The 20,730-nt window shown below is 38.1% G+C and overlaps 2 protein-coding genes across 2 annotated transcripts in view; both read left to right on the top strand.

Moving 5' to 3' along the window:
* LOC129728153 (uncharacterized) overlaps positions 1–20,730 on the top strand; it is a 41,445-nt gene that overhangs the window by 13,088 nt on the left and 7,627 nt on the right. The gene's annotated exons all lie outside the window — the stretch shown is intronic.
* Positions 5,805–20,730, top strand: part of LOC129732407 (CUGBP Elav-like family member 2) — a 575,258-nt gene continuing 560,332 nt past the window's right edge. Inside the window, exon 1 of the mRNA XM_055693269.1 lies at positions 5,805–6,843. The gene's annotated coding sequence lies outside the window, so the exon portion shown is untranslated. The remainder of the gene's footprint in view (positions 6,844–20,730) is intronic.

The raw sequence follows: 20,730 nt of genomic DNA, 5'->3' as shown, positions 1-20,730 counted from the left end.
AAAAGCGCATTTGTGCGTAGACGAATTCCAAAATTTTGCAATTTTGAAAATGCTGTATCTCTGGAATGCTACATTTTGATTTTTGCTGATAAGTGATTCCTATGTAAAATCGTCTGGTAAACACATTGACGTGGACAAAATAAAAATCGAAGGGGGAGGGGGGGAGGCGTGACGTGCTATGATATGAGCAAATTAAGATATTCGGTTATGATAAAATATTTTGGATGAGTTCGGAAATTTGTTTGAACATGTGGTCTTGAATGTAAATATATGAATGAAATCTGAAAGCAGCATTTTTTCACGTTATTAACAATGTCACAAGTTGGTTTCAAAATTCGAATTATGGACAAAAAACAGTTTGAATTTAAATACGAAAAGTGTAGCCAAAACTCTCCTGTAACCTTTCGTGAAAACTATTCTAGAGCGGGTTTTTTTTTGTGTTACATCATTAACGTATGCTCCTCTAAGGTACATCTCTTTGATTACACAAACGCCTGCTAGGATGCCATTAAGATAGCAGCAATTTATGCAGAAGCGCTTTCGTGCGCAATCAAAATCCAAAATCTTGCAATTTGTAAAACGATGTATTTCTGGAACGCTACATTTTGTTTTTTTTGCTGATAAGTGATTCCCATGTAAAATCGTCTGCTTAACACATTGGCGTGGTCAAAATCAAAATCGAAGGGGGGGTATTTCGAGCAAATTGCAAATTAAGTTTTAAATTTAAAAAAATGCAATGTTGGCAACACTGCAGAAAAAAATTGACCACGTAGTTTGATTCTACATCTTAAACCCTTCAAAATTTTATTTCAATACCACCTGTTGCTCTTCAGGGTCCCGAGATATTCACAAAATTGCTAAATTCGCAAAAAGTCGGGACAGTCCCATTGGCCGAGGGGTCCGACAATCGGTACAATACTTTGTACTTATAAGTTCCTGCCCAAAACACATCGACTCACAAATTTTGGTCGAAATCGGAGATGGTCGATGCATTTCCTCGGACACTTGACATGGAATGACCCATATTGGATTCCAAAATCTCCTCTGGAATCGATAGCTGGCGTCTTGGCATCATCCTGGTTCGAGAACTACTTTTGTTGGGTGACACTTAGCCACTTTTGGCTATTTGCCGAAAATCGGTAAATTCCAAAATGAGGCTTGGAGTCGATTTCCTACCTTCAGGTGCCATTTTTGACTAGTTTCCGAACACCGGAAGCCCCCATCTTGATTCTCAAAATGGTTTCTGTAGATGATTTCCAGTCTCTCGGTATCATTTCGATTCCGGAAATGGTTCTATTGGGTCGTATTCGGTTATTTTTGGCTGTTTTCTTCGAATGTCTTCGTCCTGCGCGTCTGAGGTCGATTTTTGACTTCTGGGACACTTTTCCAGTGTCCATCTTGAAATTCACTATGGAGCAAGATCGCGCCAAATGATCGATGGTCGAATATCGGCCATTTTTGATTTGAATGAAACTTTGCACACGTATTTGGTTTAGCAAACTGAGCATTTTTCATAGGTGGAGAGATTTTTTACACCCATGAGTTACATTTTAAAAGGGCGTATGCCTTTTGGCATAGGTTTTATTCGAAGTATTATAGCCCAGAAACCGTTGGTTGTATAGAAAAACTGTCTGAGAATGAGTTGTAGGGAATTAAAAATGCACCATACAAAATATACACTGCACAAAAAAAATTTTTTTGACCAAAAAAAAATTTAAAATGAACATATAATTTTAATTAAAAAAAAAAGAGATGGATTTTTTTTTAAAGAAGCTTGACGTTAATGCGCAACTTTTCAAAAAAAGTCCAGGATGGAAAAATGAAAAATAATTTTTTCATGGTAGATTTATTTTTTTACGAAAATTCTAATTCAAACATTTTTCAAAATATTTGTATTCTGATGATTTTGAAAGATGCAGAGAGTCATTTTGAATCAAAAAGCTCTTGGTAGTAAACATTCTACTGGCATCGGTTTTCGCGTTAATTTAAATTTAAGCTCGAAAAATTATTAATATTTCAGAAAATACACGTTTTTCTTGATTTGTCCATGGTTCTTCAGCAAAAACAATACTTCGAAAACCGATGCCTTTAGAATGTTTACTACCAAGAGCTTTTTGATTCAAAATGACTCTCTGCATCTTTTAAAATCATCAGAATATAAATATTTTGAAAAATGTTTGAATTAGAATTTTCATAAAAAAAATAATCTACCATAAAAAAATTACTTTTCATTTCTCCATCCTCGACTTTTTTTGAAAAGTTGCGCATAAACGTCAAGCTTCTTTAGAGAAAAAATTAAAAAAAATCAACTCTTTTTCTTTAAATTGAAATTTAATGTTTATTTTTAATTTTTTTTGGTCAAAAAATTTTGTTTTGTACAGTGTATATATTTTGTATGGTGCATTTTTAATTCCCTACAACTCATTCTCAGACATTTTATCTATACAAACAACGGTTTCTGGGCTACAATGCTTCGAATAAAACCTATGCCAAAAGGCATACGCCCTTTTAGAATGTAACTTATGGGTGTAAATAATCTCTCCACCTGTGAAAAATGCTCAGTTTGCTAAGCCAAATACGCGTGCAAAGTTTCATTCAAATCAAAAATGGTCGATTAAATTTTCGCGTATTTCCAGGCGATTTGAAATGATTTTGCTCTATGGTACCTTGAGTCGATTTCCAAATTTTAGGCGGCATTTTAGTTTTAAAAATATCTATGTTAGACGGCATCAAGCAATTTCTGGCTGTTTTCCGGACACTGAAAGTCACCATCTTGATTGCAAAAATGCCGTCTGCCTCGTCGAACACTTAAGTTTTGCATAGATTCTCTAATGCTCCTCACATTTAAACAGTAACATGGAATCCTCGAATCTGCACTGCCTACGAGACTAGAGTTCTTGAATGAGAACTGCATAATGGAATCCATTGGATTTGAAACACACCAGAAGTCACCATTTTGATTTTCAAATCCTCCGGAGTGGATTTCGGATCTCTGAGTATCATCTTGATTCCAGAAACAGCCACTTTTGGTTGTTTTCCAGATTCCGGAAATTATTGTCCTAATTCACAAAGTAATATTTGAAGCCCATCTTTAGTTTCTGGGTCTCATTCGTGGAAACCCATTTTGGGTGATGTTTGATCATTTTTGTCTGTTTGGAATTTCCTTCCTATCACGCGTCATCACTACTAGATTTTCCGTCGAAATTTTAACACATTTTTTTTTAATCAATTGTTGAAAAATACGGCTCGCATCGCTCCCACAGTTTCGTCATAAATGAACAATGAGAAATTATATTACCAACACGTTCCTTTGAGATGCCTATGATCATAACCGTTGTGTACTCGGCAATTTCAACACCCGTATGTGCCCGGCAGGGTACCCACAAAAATGGAATGCTTTAAACTTTTTTAATTTTTGACCGATTTTGGATTTTGACCTATCGAAACATTGGAAAATTTGTATTTTTTAAGTATACAGAACCTAACGAGACGTTGGTCACCATAAGTCTCCCGGAAATTCGAATCCTCAGGACCATATGTTCAGGATTGAGAATCTGCTCCAGGATGACCATTCCATGGACAACTCAACAGATGGACTTGAAATGAATGAATATCAAGTCCAGGAATGTCCATGAATTCAGATAAAAATGGTTTTAGGTTTCATTGACAAATAAATAAATTGTGTCACCGGGACATGGTCCCGATTTACAGGAACCAGATGTGGTCCCAGGTTACTATCAGTCCTTTATGTTAAAAGTAGACAAATTTTCCTATCTAATTAAATAATTGAATAATTTTTTTCGGGTTGGTACCTGATTAATCTCTCGAGCAGTTGTGGGGTAAGAAAATTCAAAGCCCCTTCCTTCGACCCCCCCTCTCCCCCTGATGCTATAAACAGTCTGATGATGGAAAATGGTTTATTTCCACGAGTTAAAAGTGTTCTATAATTTTTAGCTGGCTGATTTGACATTGACCATGTTTTTTAAAGCAATACAGTCTGAAAACGTACCCGGATTAAAAACCCCAAACTCCGGAACAAACAGAAAGTTTAACATACCAGTGAACAGGTATTCTCAAAACATTGAAGTTTCGGAACAATCGCAATGCTGTAAAATTCTTTGTAATCGAACGCAGATACCTATCCAGGCAGTTATATCTACCGATACTTGGCAGGGTAACTAATGAGGCTCAATGAAAAAGAGCAGTGGATATATACGGAACGGTAAAAGTAAAAAATCCGTCACTGACCATGGAACAAAGGTAACCTTCCTTTTCGTTATAGTCGTTAGAGATGCAGAGGTTTACTCGGTCCTTGGCAACAACGATTGTAACATATCTGTTCTCTCTTTCCTGACCAACGTAAGAACGTAGCCGGCGTCTTTATCGATCTTATACAAAGAAGAAGCCACTGAATTGTTGTACGTACATTAAAAATGGAAAATTTATCCCAAATCAGTCATCTCATGGTGGTTCTTTATGCAAATTCACTAGCTAAGATCCATCACGGTGGAGCAACTACGAAATGTGCGGTAGTTCAGAGACACACTTTTAAACGTGTGATTGTTTCCCTAGTGTCGTTTTCGTTTTCGCAGTATAGCTACACTCAAACGACACTTTTGACACCGAAAATGTATTATTTGACTTTTCGGACTACCCTTTTTCTGTCTCTGACTACCCTTTTTCTGTCCCTGACGACACACAAAAAAAGCAAAGTGTACTGTAGGAAGTTACCAACACATTCACACTGTAGGAAGTTTTGACACATACTGGTTTGTTTTGGTTCTCATTCCACGTGGTAAAGTGTTAGGTAAATTTTTTTTCAGCACATTTGCGAGATGGACATATGAAATGGAAACGAGACAAAATGACGAATGCGATGATGACCAAAACAAAACGAATTGACAGCTATCCCATTATTACGCATACCAATGCAACGACACTGAAAATGTTTTATTTGAAGCTGCAAAGTATAGCCTGGAAAAAGTGTAGGTACCTACACCGCGAAAACGAAAACGACATAAGTAGTTCAGTATTGTCCATGGGAAATTGTACGATGCGCATTCTTACTGTTAATGTTTCTCCTAAATCACGTTTGTTTTAAATTATTTTACAACATTTATATAGATAAAAACGTTGGAATGAGGTTGTGATCCGTTACCTGATAAAAGAATAAAATTTTCTTAACAGGACAACGACGGGTTAGCTAGTTTAAAGTATGCAGTTCATGTCATAAACCGTTACAATTGACCATGGCTTAACAAAATCAGTTTGAGCTGACAATCGTTTGCCGATTCGCGTCACATGAAAATTACTTGAATGCTCCAGCATTGATTTTGACATGATGAAGTGCTCGAAAAGGAAACAAATATTTCCATTTGATGCGGTGCTGATATCAACAGTCGTACTAGTCATTCTGTCAATTGAAACAGTTATCAGCTTAATTTTAATTAAACCTATAAAAAAAACTGTAATCAAACACGTTTGACAGCTGAAAGGTTGATTGTGATTCGGAGACAGTAGCCAAAAGAAAATTGAGTTGTTCGAGTCGAAATGACTGCGCGAAATGTGTAGTTTTTTATGCTTCGAAGCTGTATTGACTAGGAACGTCTCAATCGCTGACACTAAACGTTCGCGGTAAGCGGTGACGGAATGATTTTTTATGGTAATTCGAATCTTGAATTACTACGTAATTACACTATTAGTAATTCTGCAATTTCCGCAAATCTGGCAGCACTAGCTCCGCTGGATTCATGCTAATCCACACTCTCAAACCAAGAGAATATTGCATTTCCAAGCGCGAGGTCCCCATCGGCAGACAATTCGAAAAATTTCGCATCACTACATTAAACAAACCCAGAAGAAATTGAACAGTAACCGCTCCGAGTACAGCAAGTAGGTACGTTCTTCCCGGGAGATCACGCTCCGTCTCGCGTGTCCCTATCATGCTCAGCTCAGAGCACACCAGAAACAAGCGCCATAAATCTACCAAACCTTTCGACTAATTCTTCTTCACGTTTGACCGGACCGGGCCACGGCTTAGCGGACTAGGAGACACACTATCGTTGCAACATCATTAGCAGCAACAGTACGTTCACTACATGTATACTAAGCGCGGTTCGCCGAGAAGGAAAAAGAGCCGAACCAAAACAGTTGCGATCACCGGGGAAAAGTATCATCGTCGTTCGCGTTATCAGATCGATTGCCGTCTCGCAGTGCTACTCTAGGAGGCGTGTGTGTGTATGGAACGGTGGTGGAAAGGCAGTCGGAAGGGCCCTTCTACTACGGTTACACGCGGTTGGCAAACGAAAACTGATCATCGTTTGAAACGAATTTTTGTCATTGCGGTTCAGTTTCAACGCTAGCGCTTCGCACTTTGGTTGACGGCGACGGTACTTTCGTGCAAGGATTAATCATTTTCTTATATTGGAACCGGGTTTTTCAGACACAGAACACGGATTTTCCATTTGGATCTGGTGTATGTGTGTGCGCATCTTTGTGCCCGCGTTTGGAGCAGCCGAAACCTGTTGTGTTTATGTTAACTTGTGTGTTTCAATGTCGTGTGAACTGTCCTTCTAATTTTATCAATCCTGTCGATTTTATGTGTTTCCGATTTTCTCTGTAAATAGAAAATTCTTAGTCTATTGTTTTGTGCCTATGCTTGTGTGAAAATTTTTTTCTGCGTGTACGCATATTGTCACCGTAAAATTTGCACCGTAGATAGAATCGAATCAGTGTTTGGTACTGCCGTGTTAGCTGCTTGCGGATCACTCGTCTTGTTTTTGCATGCACGCCTTCGTGGATCGTCCTGTCCGCTTGCCGGTGATCCTTTGATCGTGTTTGTAGGTAAAGGTAAGTGGCATGTCAAATAGATTCCGGTAAATCTGTGCTTTTTGTTTCTAATCAATAGTCGACTGATTTTGCGTACAATTTTATGAATAGAGTTTGCTTTTCTGGTGCTAACGTTAAAATTATTGTTGCTTACAAGGGTGTTTAAAACGTAGTTATAGTTCTACTGTTAAGTTAGCACGCAGTATTTGATTCTTTTTTCTGAATAATACAAAACAATGATTGTTTCAAGGCAAGGCGCTCGATATTTATAGCAGCCCAAATAAATCTTTGTACACAGCATGTTACCGGATTATTTATTTTCGCCTAAGCTGACGGATGACAGTCACATTTGTACTTCTAGTTGATGAAATGTTAGATTTTCTGCACAATGAGAGTAGTACAGTATGTCCTCGGGCGCTCTGCGCTGCACGATGAGCCCCACATTAAAAACCTGCGATGAAACGTTCTTATCTTATCAGTTGCAGTTGCCGTCATAGTGTATAGTTATAATTCCCTCTCTACCGACCATGAACACCAACACCAGCCTCTTCCCTGTAGAAAACATCTTGCACCGTTTTTATTCGAAATGTTTCGAAAGTTTTTGTACATAATTTTGCGACAATCGCTAAACAATTTCGACATTCTCACCCGGCAGATGTTTTGTACGAAGTTCGACCGTTTTTAATCCGCTATATCAAACACCTTCATACACTAAACCGCACAGTCAGTGTATTTTTTGTTTACTTAATCTGTATTTAACTTAGTGCTGCTGACGCGAACCCACTAGAAGCAGCAGCAACAACAACAGTGTGGCGATGGCACAGAGGTAGCAGCAGCAGCGGAGGCTACAATCTACAAACACGGCAAATTGTGGACGGTTTCGATATGTGTACGTTTCCTCCCGTTCCTCCTTCCGAAAAGAATAAGAAAAAATGCTACCCGCAGCAATTTATGCGCCTGGAACTTCCGACAACACGTTGAATGATGTGTCAGGAGAGTTCTCGCGTGTTTGACATGGTTTCGCATTTCTTCGACGGTGTTCGCGTTTTTTTTCTGGGTGACTTCATTTTTGAGTTACGTTTCAGGTAAAGGGATCGTGACGAAACCGTACGAGACGCAAATATTGCAGCTTTTGATAATGAATAAATTATGAATCATCAAAGGCAGCACGATGAGTTGCCGAATGCAGTGGATGCCGGGGAAAATGGTTAGAATTTTAAAGTGTCCTTCAACTTATAAATAATCATTGAAAGTTTAAGAACATTATCTGCCAAACAAAAGTAATAGCATTCAAACAAATCCAATATCATAACAAAAGAATCTGAGGAATATAAGTTGTCATTGAAATTCTGAATGATTTTCAGTAATAGTGAATAATTATTACATGCAGTATGCAGTGTATGCAACTTGTTCATTAATCGTATTTTATCTAGCAGAAAATATCTTATCCAGCAACCAACTTGGAGGTTATATCAAGTTTTCACATCTCTGATGAATAGCCATTTTGTACATTTTACCAAAAATACTGAACTTATAGAGCTCAAACTTGTGAGTTTTCATGGAACTCTTCTGTCAAATAAAGTTGTTTTATTTTTCATTAACTCTAGATGAACATTTCAGATAGTCCTATCTGCTTTCTTCGTTTTTCCGGAGCGTCCTTTCATTTTGGTAATGTTTCATTTTTAGTAACTCTTTCAAGCGTGGTTTTCGTTCAGAAGGTTAGAAGGATCCCTCCGCTATCAACTAGTGCAGCGGTTCTCAACCTGGGGTACGCGTACCCCTGGGGGTACTCGAAGGTCTTCAGGGGGTACGCGAAAGAAAAATCAGTAATGGCGGACAAAGCCATTTTTCTCTAAAATACTTCATTTGTTTTCCAATCTTGCTCCTAAAACATGACTGTAGCAATCAAACAAACCATAGTTCAATTTGAAACCTAAACAAGACTACCACAACATGATTTACCACTACTCTCTCCGACTCTGCGAAAACATTCCAAGCCAGTACAATCGATATGAAAAATATCTTCAAGGGGTACGCGAACAAAAAAAGGTTGAGAACCGCTGAACTAGTGCAACTAACGTGTCATGACAGGTATACAAAAAGTTGTGGTGATTGAATGAAAGTGATCGATCAAAAAATCGATCAAAACAGATAGGACCTTTTGAAATGTTTCTCTAGAATTTCGATTTTCCCTACTTTTTTTTTTATTCTCGCTTATTTTCCGTCGGTCTATTTCCGCCACTGTTTTGGCCAATTACCGACGCCCAGGGAGGCGACTCCACACCCAGGTCCCTAACTCACGACCCGTTTATTAACGGACCGGCGCCAACGGCTTTACTTCCTTATGCGATGGAAGGCGTGATCCCAGAGATTTTTCGCCTCGGAAAATCTCCCGGTGTCGGCTAGGATTGAATCTAGACCAGTTGGGTTGGTTGTGAGTGGATCACGCCACCTCACAACCATCGACATCTATGTCGGCGGTGGGATTCGAACCCAGGCGTCGAGCGTGGTTGGCGGAGACGTTACCAACCACACTAGGCCCCCACTCTATCGATTTTCCCTTCAGTAGTATGTTTTAGAAAGGTGTATTATAATACTATAAATAATTATAAAATATTAATGAAATAATAATAATTGCAAATCCCATGCAAATACCAAAGGTGTAAATGCAAAGCAGAAATTTACGTAAATTTTTAGTTGAAAGTGTACTTCAGACAACATCATAAACAATTTTTAGCCAAACGAAATCAAATGAAGTATTTTACATCGTTTTTCAAACAAATTTGCATATACAAATTATACTTCTTTTAACCTGTTTCCGTTGAATAGTTTTCACAGACATATTTTTTTCAAATGTAGCCAGAAAAAATGGAATAAAAGGAGACAGAATACGCCTCTACAAAACCTAGTCTTGGGAGGCTCCTTCCCAGTCGCCCCTTACATCCGCTACCCGGAAATTCTCATCGACAGCACACCTCCAATGCGCTCGGAGTTTGCCTCGAAGCTGTCGACCTTTATTCGAGTCTCTGTCGGGTATCATCTTAGCCAGTCGCTCATCCGCCATACGTACTACATGGCCAGTCCACTTTAACCTGCCGGGTTTAATTAACTTGACAAAATCAGCATATTTCTACACTTCGTACAACTAGTGATTAATGCGTCCAAGTTTAGCGGATCCACAGTTTGTTGCTTCTGCCCAATTTCTCTAGTGTTGCCCTCGACGACTCTCCTACCCTACTCCTTGTCGATACATATGACAGGAACAGGCATGGTTCGGTTCCTGATTCCGTTAATCGCTCTATAGAACTCCTCATGTCGTGTCTGGTGAAGCAATGCAATCATAGTGTTCAGGTTTTTTACTGCTGCGAAGCTTCCTTTTGGCAGCTGTAGCTTCCCTTCAGCAGCGTAGCCAAGGGTGGGATTTAGGGCTCAACTCATTCCCCCAGAGTCTCTCATGCAAAATTTCAGCTCGGATAACTCCAAGCGTCCAAAGTTTTACTTTTTTTATTGATAGAAAATTCATAGGTCATGAAATTATTGAACTGGAATTTTTTCTAACCATAAAACCTCGAGATCTGGTGCTGCCTCAAACAAAAATTCTGGAAGTTTTCCAGCTCGAAAATTTTCCGAGTCCGAATCTTTTAAAAAACCTCAAACAACATCAGATCTCGCATTTTATACATTCCTTAGCCATTTGACATCAGAAAATTCAATATCGAAGATTTCACGCTTCTTCTTTCTACATTCAAAAAAAGAAACTTTGCACATTTTGAGGAACGACTGCTCCAAATCCGAAAGCAAGGGCTAGGTCAATCCCTTAGTTTTTTTGCCAGGACGTACGGAGAGAATCACGATCGCCCGGAGTCAAGCCGGTTACTAAAGGGGGGGGGGGGTTGGTAACGTCTCCGCCAAACATGCTCGACGCTTGGGTTCGAATCCCAACGCCAACATAGGTGTCGATGGTTGTGGGGATGCGTGATTCACTCACAACCAACTCAACTGGTCTAGATTCAATCCTAGCCTACACCGGGAGATTTTCTGAGGCGAAAAATCTCTGGTATCACGCCTTACATCGCATGAGGAGGCGAAGCCGTTGGCCCCGGACTGTTAATCAACGGGTCGTAAGTTGGGGTCCTGGGTGGAGTCGCCTCCCGGGCGTCGGTGATTGGCACAAAAAACAGTGACGGAACTAAACCGACGGAAAATAAGCGAGAATTAAAAAAAAGTCGGTTACTAAACTATTATTGAACAAATTCTAATTAATCATAACCTACTGAGAAACAGGAGAAAAACTATTTTTTCCGATTATCATCTTTGTCGTTTATTCACTTTTAAATTCTTGGCTTCCAAAAAAAAAACCTTATCGTTACTCTTTCTTTGTAGTCTATTTATATCGCTACCATGCGAACGTCGTTGTTTTCCATGGGAAATAAGGTGTCTAGTATTAGCAATTTATTTTACCGAAGGAGTTTCGGGAAAATATACTTTTTCAGACTATGGATTGTTGCATCTGTCTGTAAGAATGAAATTTTTTGAATGCACCAGCTTCTGGGCAATAGTCGACGGATTTGTGTGTCTTGGTTCTCTCGTGACGATGTTAGCCACGAAGTGAAAAGACGAATAGCAGCCACAAACAGAAGTTTTCACGGTTTACGTAGCCAGATATGATCTCGCAGCATCTATGTCCGCACGAAATTTGTGCTTTACAGGAACGCTTATCCTCTCGATGGTACTTAACGGCCATGAGTGTTGGTTGATGAAAAAGGCCGACTGCGATCAGTAGTTTTTTGATCTATTGTGGCATTGGCCGGACGTTTTTGCTGTTCTCATTTTTGTTTACCCTCCTGCAGTGCTACTTATTGAGAAGTAACCTGCTCCGTTTTATAGTGCGTTTTGTCTTCTCCTTCAGACTTTGTGAACCACGTTGCTCCCACAGACCGTTATTATAAAAAAATGCATCAAACAATCTGAGTACACCATTCGATTTGTTATGATGTCCTGAATCTCTGGTCAAAATTTCAAAATCATCATACGGTACATTTTTTAAGTAGTGCCCTTTTGAAGGTCGAGAAGTACAAAAAAGTTTTCGATCAATCCACCTAACAGTTAGGTAAAAATAATATTTTTCTCAATTTTCAATATACCAGAATGCTTTCTTCAGCAAAGTTGTGGAAAAATTTAAAAGAAACACAACTGTTGAATACTGCGATGTCCTATCTGTACGTTGGACACGACAAAATAAAGTTTTTTTTATGGAATACCCCTTCTTAAAATCAGTTATTTGTCTATAACTTTTACTGTCTAGATTCTATAGCTTTTTCTGGCTAGATTCGAACCTATCACCACTCGCTTGTCAAAGCGGGCTCTATAACCTTGCGGCTAGTTAGCTATATGGCAGGTTACAGTGAACTGACCACGTGGCACGAATGTCGGAGGAGCGACTAGCGGAGATATTGCCATAAAAGCAAACGGAAAGATGCTACTGCACGACTGAGCTGGAAAACAAAATTTGAAAAGTCGATTTCCTACTGTTTATGACATGCATCAAACAACAAATCAATGGTTGTTCTTGAATTGACATTGACTGAACTACGCAACCGGTAATTTGAAAAACACGTGCGTTGCACGGTAAGCGGTATCGCAAATGATAACATATACCAGATGTACTCCTAAGTAATTTCCGTTTTTTTTTTGCAAATAAAACACATAATTCCAAAAAAAAAACGTAACCTTTATTTTATTCAAAATATTTTCCATCGCTTTCTAAACATTTTTCCCCCCTTTCTGGTAAATTGCCTTTGAAGGTGAACCACTCCGTGAGCCATTTTCGTACATTTTCGTACGAGTCGAAGCGCTGCTCAGAAAGGGCATGACCCAACGAGGCAAAGAGGTAGTAGTCGGATGGCGCCGGGTCAGGTGAGTAAGCCGCACGATCAAGCACTTCCCGCTTGAGCTGTTCCAGCATGTCACGAACGATTTTCGACTAATGCGACAGCGCATTGTCGTGGAGCAAAATCACCTTCTTCTGTCGTTTTTGATATTCTGGCTCGCAGACGTTTGGAAATTGCTTGCTGTTGAACTTTGAACGCATCTGCAAGCTGTCGTTGCGTTTGCATTTTGTCTTCATCTAATAATGCTTGCAATTTGGCGTCATCGTCAACGTTTCACATGTTCGAAGTGTTAATGCACGATCATCATAAAGTTCCACAAGCGCACAGTGGCTTTCGGATACCTTTTTCCCTTGATTGATCATGAAAAGCAATGCATGGCGCATATGCTCAAAATTCGGTACAAATTCGATATTTTTGACGCGCAATAAAAACTTGCTGGAAGATTTTTTCGAAATAATGTCAACGCAGTTCAAGCACTCGATATGACTGAACAAAATGGCATATGGTATGTGTTACCAACAGCGGTACAAAACAGAAAAAAACGGAAATTACTTAGGAGTACATCTGGTAAACATTCCATCTATGACGTTGTTCTCTCCTATTCTCTCTTATCGATGTTCTTTCGTACCCATACCTTTACTACTTTGTAACCCGACACTGACACTCTTCCAAAGCACACTGGGCCAGGAATGGAATCTGGCGGAACGGAATTATTAGCGCTCTCAGGGTTTGTCCAACCGGGTTCCGATCTTCTACAAAGTTTCTTGGTATAGTTTGGGCTTTATCTTGGATATTAAAATTAGTTCGGAATTTAGCCGCGAAGGTGGCATTGCGTTGCTCTCCCTTACACGCTAGAGCTTTGCGGTTTTTGACAAAAATGTAGATCTCTTGATTCTATGGAACTTTACAGAATATACAAAATTTCTAACTCTCCAAGTTTCAGAGATCTACGAGCTTTTATAAAATTTGTCCGAAATTCACGTTTTACTGTGATAATTTTATGAGTTCACTCGAATCAATTTCTTACATTTTTTTTCTCAATAGAAATTGAAAAATTACGTTGTTTTCTTCCCAGTACAGAAGTTTTTGAAGTACTTAACCCTTAAATGCGCATTGTTGTTTTAAAACAACACTACAAAAAACTTTTTAAAATATACGTATTTTAGTATTTTTTAGAAATAAAATTCATTACAACAACTCTCTAGACTCTAACGAAGAAAACTTAATAGCTGGAAGTACTATATTTAAATGTTTTGTTTTTATTTTTGGTGTCAAAATCTCGGAAACGAAAAAAAACCATGTCGAGATTCCCGACTGGTGCTGACTGTCTTTGAAAATAAATTTTAAAATAAGGTTAGTGGTTAGTGAAAATGTTTGAATTATCAGTGATTATACTAACAAAAGGTCAATTTTAAAGTTACTATTAACAAAAGTAATTGTTTCGACTTTATTCTGCGATAAAGTCACAGTGTTGTTTAAAATATAATATTTGCACATTAAAAAGTAAATCTTTCAATTTTTTTATGCATATTGGTTAGTTTTAGAGCACCTGTTGAACAAAAATTTTATGTTTTTAGATGATTTTTTAACATCGTGCGCATTTAAGGGTTAAGTGAAAATATTACACAAAATTTGAAAAAAGTACATAATTTTGTGAATTAAATATCTCATAGGTTAGCAAGTATTAGCAAACCATGATTTTTCCTAAAAATTGTCCATCAAAAATTCTTTATTTTTTGAAATTTTGAAAGACGTATTTTTTGTGACATTTCAGTTTGAATATAGCCATGGGATTCATGTAAAAATACAATTGCTATGTATTTATTGCATGGAATACACGGTCCAGTACTCTGATACTCTATTCAACCTATTTTCGGTCTTCAGCAAAGTGTCTCAATGTAAAAAGAACTTCAACTTGACGTTCAGTTTAATTCGCGATTTGGCCGCATAGATGGCGCTTTGACACCAACTTTTTATTCTTACACGCTCTGCAGTTTTCGGCAAAGTTTTAGATCAGAAAATTTTACGTAACTTCGTAGAAGAAACAAAATTTCTGTCTCTTAAAATTTTTGAAGAATTTGTTTGATTATATAAATTGTCACGCGTACTGGCTTTGACTGTTTCAATTGAACTAGTCATCTCATCTGATGGTTCTGTCTTGATGGTTGGGAGGTAGAAGAGAGTGTAAAGTTGTTGGTGTAGAGACTGCCAATTTTGTTGTTGTCGCGTGTCATTTAGACTGGAGTAGCTTCAACACTATTTATCAAAGCTGTGGTGCCAAAATATCATAAACGCGACCTGTCAGTGTGGTCAATTATTCTACATCTTTGGCTTAGCAGTATGTTATCAGTCCTATCAAGGTACGAAAAAGCTGGAAGGAGAAATTAGAGCTGTGGTGCTACATTGGAACATGACCTTCTTTTCATTATACCTGCTATTGAAAACAGGTCTATGAAAAGCCGCAAATTTTTTACGGTCAGGCAGATGTTTTTTAAAAAAGTTTGCAACTGCTCGAAAAACTGACAAAATCTGCTTGAAATTTGAAAAAAAGCTGATCGTGATTTGAAAAAAAATGCGTTTGCGCAGGCAAAAGTCTGCAGAAATCTGCAAAGATTTTGAGAAAGTCTGCGCAAGCGCCAACTCAAATGTCTAACTGAATTTTTTAACAAATGGGTCATGCCATACGAAGTGACCACGAAAGAGCACAAACTTGAACACGACCGTCACAGATTTTGCTCAAAGTTGGGAGAAATATTCATCTACTGTCTATCTTTCATTTCATCTACTGTCATCTACTTTGAAAAAATCCCAAATTAGGTGTCGATTGGAAAACCCCCTGCTCTGTAGGACCCCCTTGTTTATTGCAAAGTCACGCACTTTTTGTTGAAAATCTCTTTTTTCTTTTTCTTACAAATAATAGACGTAAGATACCCGAAAAATACTGATAGATGATTTTTGAAGAAAATAAACCAAGAAACCCAGGAAAATAACTTTTTACCGGAAGTGTTGCCAGATAATTTATTTTTGTATTTGAAAATGTAATTTACATTTTTCGGCAAAAGCAGCCATTTTTATTTTAAATTTGATAATTTCATCGTGTCCCTTGGAAAATTTCACGTGAGAAACAACTATCATCCTGAGGTAATATGAGCCAATCTCGAGATATAACATTTTTACGAAAAAAGTTGTAAATTTCGTAAATTATTTTTTTTTTACAATTTATAGACGCAAGACACCCGAAAAATAGTGATAGGTGAGTTTTGAAGAAAATAAACCAAGGAATCCAGAAAAAATATTGTTTTTGACCGGAAGCGTAGCCAGATAGATTATTTTTGTACTTTAAAACTAAATTTGCATTTTTCGGCAAATGCAGCTAATTTCATTTTAAATTTGATGGTTTAATCGTAATTCTCAGAAAGTTTTACGTAAGATACACTTATCGCCCCGTGGTAATATGAGCCAATCTTGAGATATAGCATTTTTACGAAAATAGTTTTAAATTTCGTAATTTTTCCAAAGAGACAGTTGATGAATAATTCCCCTAACTTTGAGCAAAATCTGTGTCCAAGTGGCATGTACGCTTTGTAAAAGGTTCTGATAAGTAAACGCATCACCAAGCCCGGTACATTTGCATAAAAGTGGCTAGCTTATCAATACTCTCGTTCACTATTATAATAGTACGCAGTATGATTGTTGAATATGGGACCTCGCGAGATTTCCAAATTTGCCTCGTGATGACAGAAAGATTTATTCCGTTCCAATTCTACCAATAGATTTTGGCATAATAATAATATCGATTCAAAATAGGGATAAAAACCTGATACTTTTTGTTCACAATAACCACATTTTTACATAACTTTATATTGCAGTTTACTTTTATTATAAAATTTGAGCAATGTTAATCTGATGTTTCTCATAGCTGTTGCGAATATTTAGTTTGGTTGTAAGCTTGTATTGACCAGGGGTAGGCTTGGTATTCTCTTTAATATGTAAAAAGAGCAGAGCGAATTTTCACCTTTTAGTTCTTGTTCGGCATGAGCGCTGTGTGCACCAAGTTTTTGCACTACACTTTTCTTTCTCTTTTGTAATGTGTTTCTGCTGCTTGTAGAAAAACTAACACGCTTGCTGCTTACACCATAGCTGAGCGAAATAAGAGTAGTGAATCACTCTAGGGAGAATACACAGAAGTACGTCGCGGTATGCACTGCTGAGATAAATTTGATTGAGTTCGAAGAGCAAACATGCGTGACGAGCGGCTGGATTTTTTTTAGTTTCAAGATGCAAAGCAAACAACACAATTTGCTTCTTTTTAATGCTTTTCTCATTTATTTATGCTTTAGAGACACACAGTAAAAGCACTGCAAAGAATTCTTTTTTGTAGTTTTTAAGCGTAATGACCTTTTGTGTGAAGAAGTTCAGATATCTCAGATTCTATCGCGTTGTTTTTTTTTACACACTCCTCAGATACACACGATTCGCTGCTCTTCTCAAACAAGTGCGTCGTTTTGCTTACCATTGTGAGAACAGTTGTTTTCGCAGTGAAAGATAATCTCCTACACGGTAGTGTTTTTCTGCTGAGAAAAAACAACCTTGGATATAGGTATAAAACGACAATGCTGATTGTTGTAATTCTAATTGTAATAAGTTTGCTATTTTGCATATAAACTTAAAAATTTACAGTCGTTTCTTATGCACAATGGCACTTTTTAAGTTTTTCAGGCATGGAACTTCGTCAAGTGGGCTACATAACCTTCACGCGTGCTATCATGATTGCGCCAAGTAGGATTTTATAAATACGATAACATGAATGTTTTATGACCACGAAATGTCATAACGAGACTTTCAGATGTGTTTCATGGTGACTTTGGGCTGAAAGAAAAAAAAAACAATTCATTCGAATACTCCATTTCAACCTGGTTCGGTTTTTCGTAAATGGCGATTATTTGGTTCAAGTTTCATCCACCAAACTATAAATAAATTCAAATTTTGTCAACCTGTAGAACCATCTCGGCGACACATTTAACCCTAAAATAGTTTCATCTGTTGCAATCAAGGATTAGGACTGAGGTAAAACCTCTATTTTTTCGTTAACTACTTTTTACCGTTTCCTTCGCCTCCAATTAACTGCATGTCACTTGTAGTTTTCTCTGTCGCCATGTAATGCACACCTTATTCACTGTCATAATAATCATAGTTCCCTCTCAAGTGAGCATAAACGAAACGTACGGTTGAAGTATTTTGCTATCGAGTGTAATAACTCTCATGTTAGCCGTTTTCATCGTCTAGGGATTATGAATTATTGGTGTTGTGTTTCACGGTAACCAAAGTAGCCAGTTTTAGACATGTTTAATAAGCTGAGCCGAGTGAGCCGTGCTGCACTAATGTAGTGTAACAAACATCAGAACATCTTAGTTAAGTATATTCAAACTCTAAAATTAGCAGGATTAAAATGTCATTTACGAGGTTGCTGCCAAAACGTAAATTGCCCTGTGCTTTAATTGTCTCTTTTCTTTAATGTCAGTCTAAACCGAATTGAATCGGAATATTATTCAAGCTTGTATTGTGAATTCAACTCGTACGCACATCGAGACAGTACATCAAAATTGCAATAAATTTTTCTAATGATTATTTCTCATATCCAAGCTCTCATGCCTTATTACACGTTATATCGTTAATAAGTCACTAATTCCGTCTGATTTAATGCGTAATTGTCGGGAAAGGCGGCTTCGTAGCCCGCTGGTAGTTGATGATTGCTTCCTTCGGCATCGTAGAACCATCCGAGTGGCTGTCACCTCAATCATCTTAACGGTTTCGATTGTGACGACGAATAAAAACAAAACTTAACGAAACGACCTGTTTACCGTGGTGGCTTGACGAATGTTTGCCCCATAATTTTCTCCGCGCGGTTGGCTGCTTTTCATATGGATACTATCCAGACCTAGACCTGTGAGCCGAACATTTTTGTATCGGTTGCATGGTCGATTTACCTAGCCAATTTCCGTAATTTTACGTTAACGGCACAGCGCACTTAGCGGCGACGGTGGTGTATAAAAAAATACCGGAGACGCGAGTGCGGCAGCGCACAGGTCTAACAGAATTTATGTTTGCCACAAACGCTAATCCAAAAGTGGCAGTGAAGGAGTAAAAAATCCATCGCACCGCCGGGTTTTAATGGAGTAAATTTGTTATTTACAAACTGTCACTCATCTTAAGTTCGGTACACGTGCCAAAGAATGGTGCCGTTGACCATTATAAACAGCCGGACACTTTATATGGGCTCTAAATTAATTACCCTATAATAATCAAAGGACAGCGACGCTTTGCGAGAAGACTATTTTTAGAGCCACTCGGTCGCGTACGCAATGCAAAAGGTCAAGTCTAAATATAATGTGTCTTATAACGATTTCCGGAGGGGAATAGGGTTCCGATGAAAATTCCATATGACCCAGCTGAGAAATGGCAGCAGTGCAAGACCAGAGCTAAACTAGGTGGCGTGAGGTGGTGGAATTGAGGGTAGAATAAATGACGCATTATAAATTTATTGGAACAGGTGTTCTAGCTACTTAGTTCCGATGAAAATGTGAGACGGCTATGCTATTGGCACTCAACTTGAAGCAGCGACTACGACATTGAATCTACCTGTCTAAGAAGTAGGTCGAACGTCTGGCACGTGAGGACCGGACAAGAGGGTTGAAAGTCTATAATTCAACGAATTATCCTCAGTGTCTATAGCAATCGATCATCGAAACTGATTGGATTCTCTACAATTACAGGAGAGATTAACTTATTTACGAGCAACCACCGACTTTCAGAGTAGGTACTCCTATTTGTGTGAATTTCATACAATCCACTCCAACCCGTCAATCATCAATCAAATCCAACTAGGGCTGCAAAGAAAACTCACTTATCGTCACGCTTCACAGACTGAAACGATAGCATTGTTCGAGTTAGCACTGAGGAGCGTCCTCCGAATGGTTTTCCCCGTAACACCGCACCGCACTATCGGACTAAATTAGCTGCACCACTTAGCAAATTTGGCACTGGTGGCAGAAGCGGTAGTCCTAACGGCACAGAGAAGGGTGCAAATTCATTGAATGGTTCCACTTGAACTTTTCACCGATCGAAGCTGCAACATTGTGGTTAAATTGTAGTCGAACATGACTTTAACATCGGTGTTCTTTATTTTCCGCTTTCTATTTTCTCGGACGGTTTTCAGCTCCGCGACCAAAAACGAAGAAAAAAAAACAGAGATCGATCCTGTTTCGCGCACACCGGAAAGAGTGACAGCGATGGCAATAATGGGTGAAAGTGATTGGTCTGATGTGATTAGGTCTTAATTGGGTTTTCCGTTGAGAAAGGTTTATTCGTTCGTGTTAGTAGCGATGCATCGTGGTGCCGTTTGGCGTGATGAGATGGCATTATTCTGAAAGGAAAAGTGCTTTTTTGACGTGCAACGTGCCAAGTATTTCGCACAAGTTCGTTCGTGCCACATTGGTTGTTGCTTGGTATAACTTTTAAAAGTGACTATTGCAAGTCATTGTTTACTAGTTCAACTACAAAAGCTGCAATAGTTTTCATCCCATGTTATCGTCAACAATCTATTATTTTTAACGGTTTTCTTCCGTCCATGCTCTTAATTCCTCACCATTCACTCTTTACTTTTTTCTTCAAATTCTTCATTTCTCACTTTTTGCTATTTACTAATAATTTTTGTTTTTGTTTTGCTGAAAAAAGTTATAAAACAAAGATAAACTACTCAAAACATGAATAAGTTTGAATGTGACTGTAATATTATGTTCATACTTTTACAACATTACTTAACTCGGCATGAAAAGGACAATTAGGATGCAAAGTGAAGAATAAAATTATTGAAAAAGGTGCTTTTTGAGATATTTAATATGTTGTGACAATTTGGTAAATTAGGCACAGAAAAAAAAATTACAGTGTATATATTTTCTCTAGAACCGCAATGTTATTACTTACAACTTTGCTAAAGACACCATTTCAATCA

The sequence above is a fragment of the Wyeomyia smithii genome, chromosome 3 (assembly GCF_029784165.1).
Source record: "Wyeomyia smithii strain HCP4-BCI-WySm-NY-G18 chromosome 3, ASM2978416v1, whole genome shotgun sequence".
In the NCBI taxonomy this organism is placed as follows: domain Eukaryota; kingdom Metazoa; phylum Arthropoda; class Insecta; order Diptera; family Culicidae; genus Wyeomyia; species Wyeomyia smithii.
This window is presented reverse-complemented; position numbering and strand designations above follow the sequence as displayed.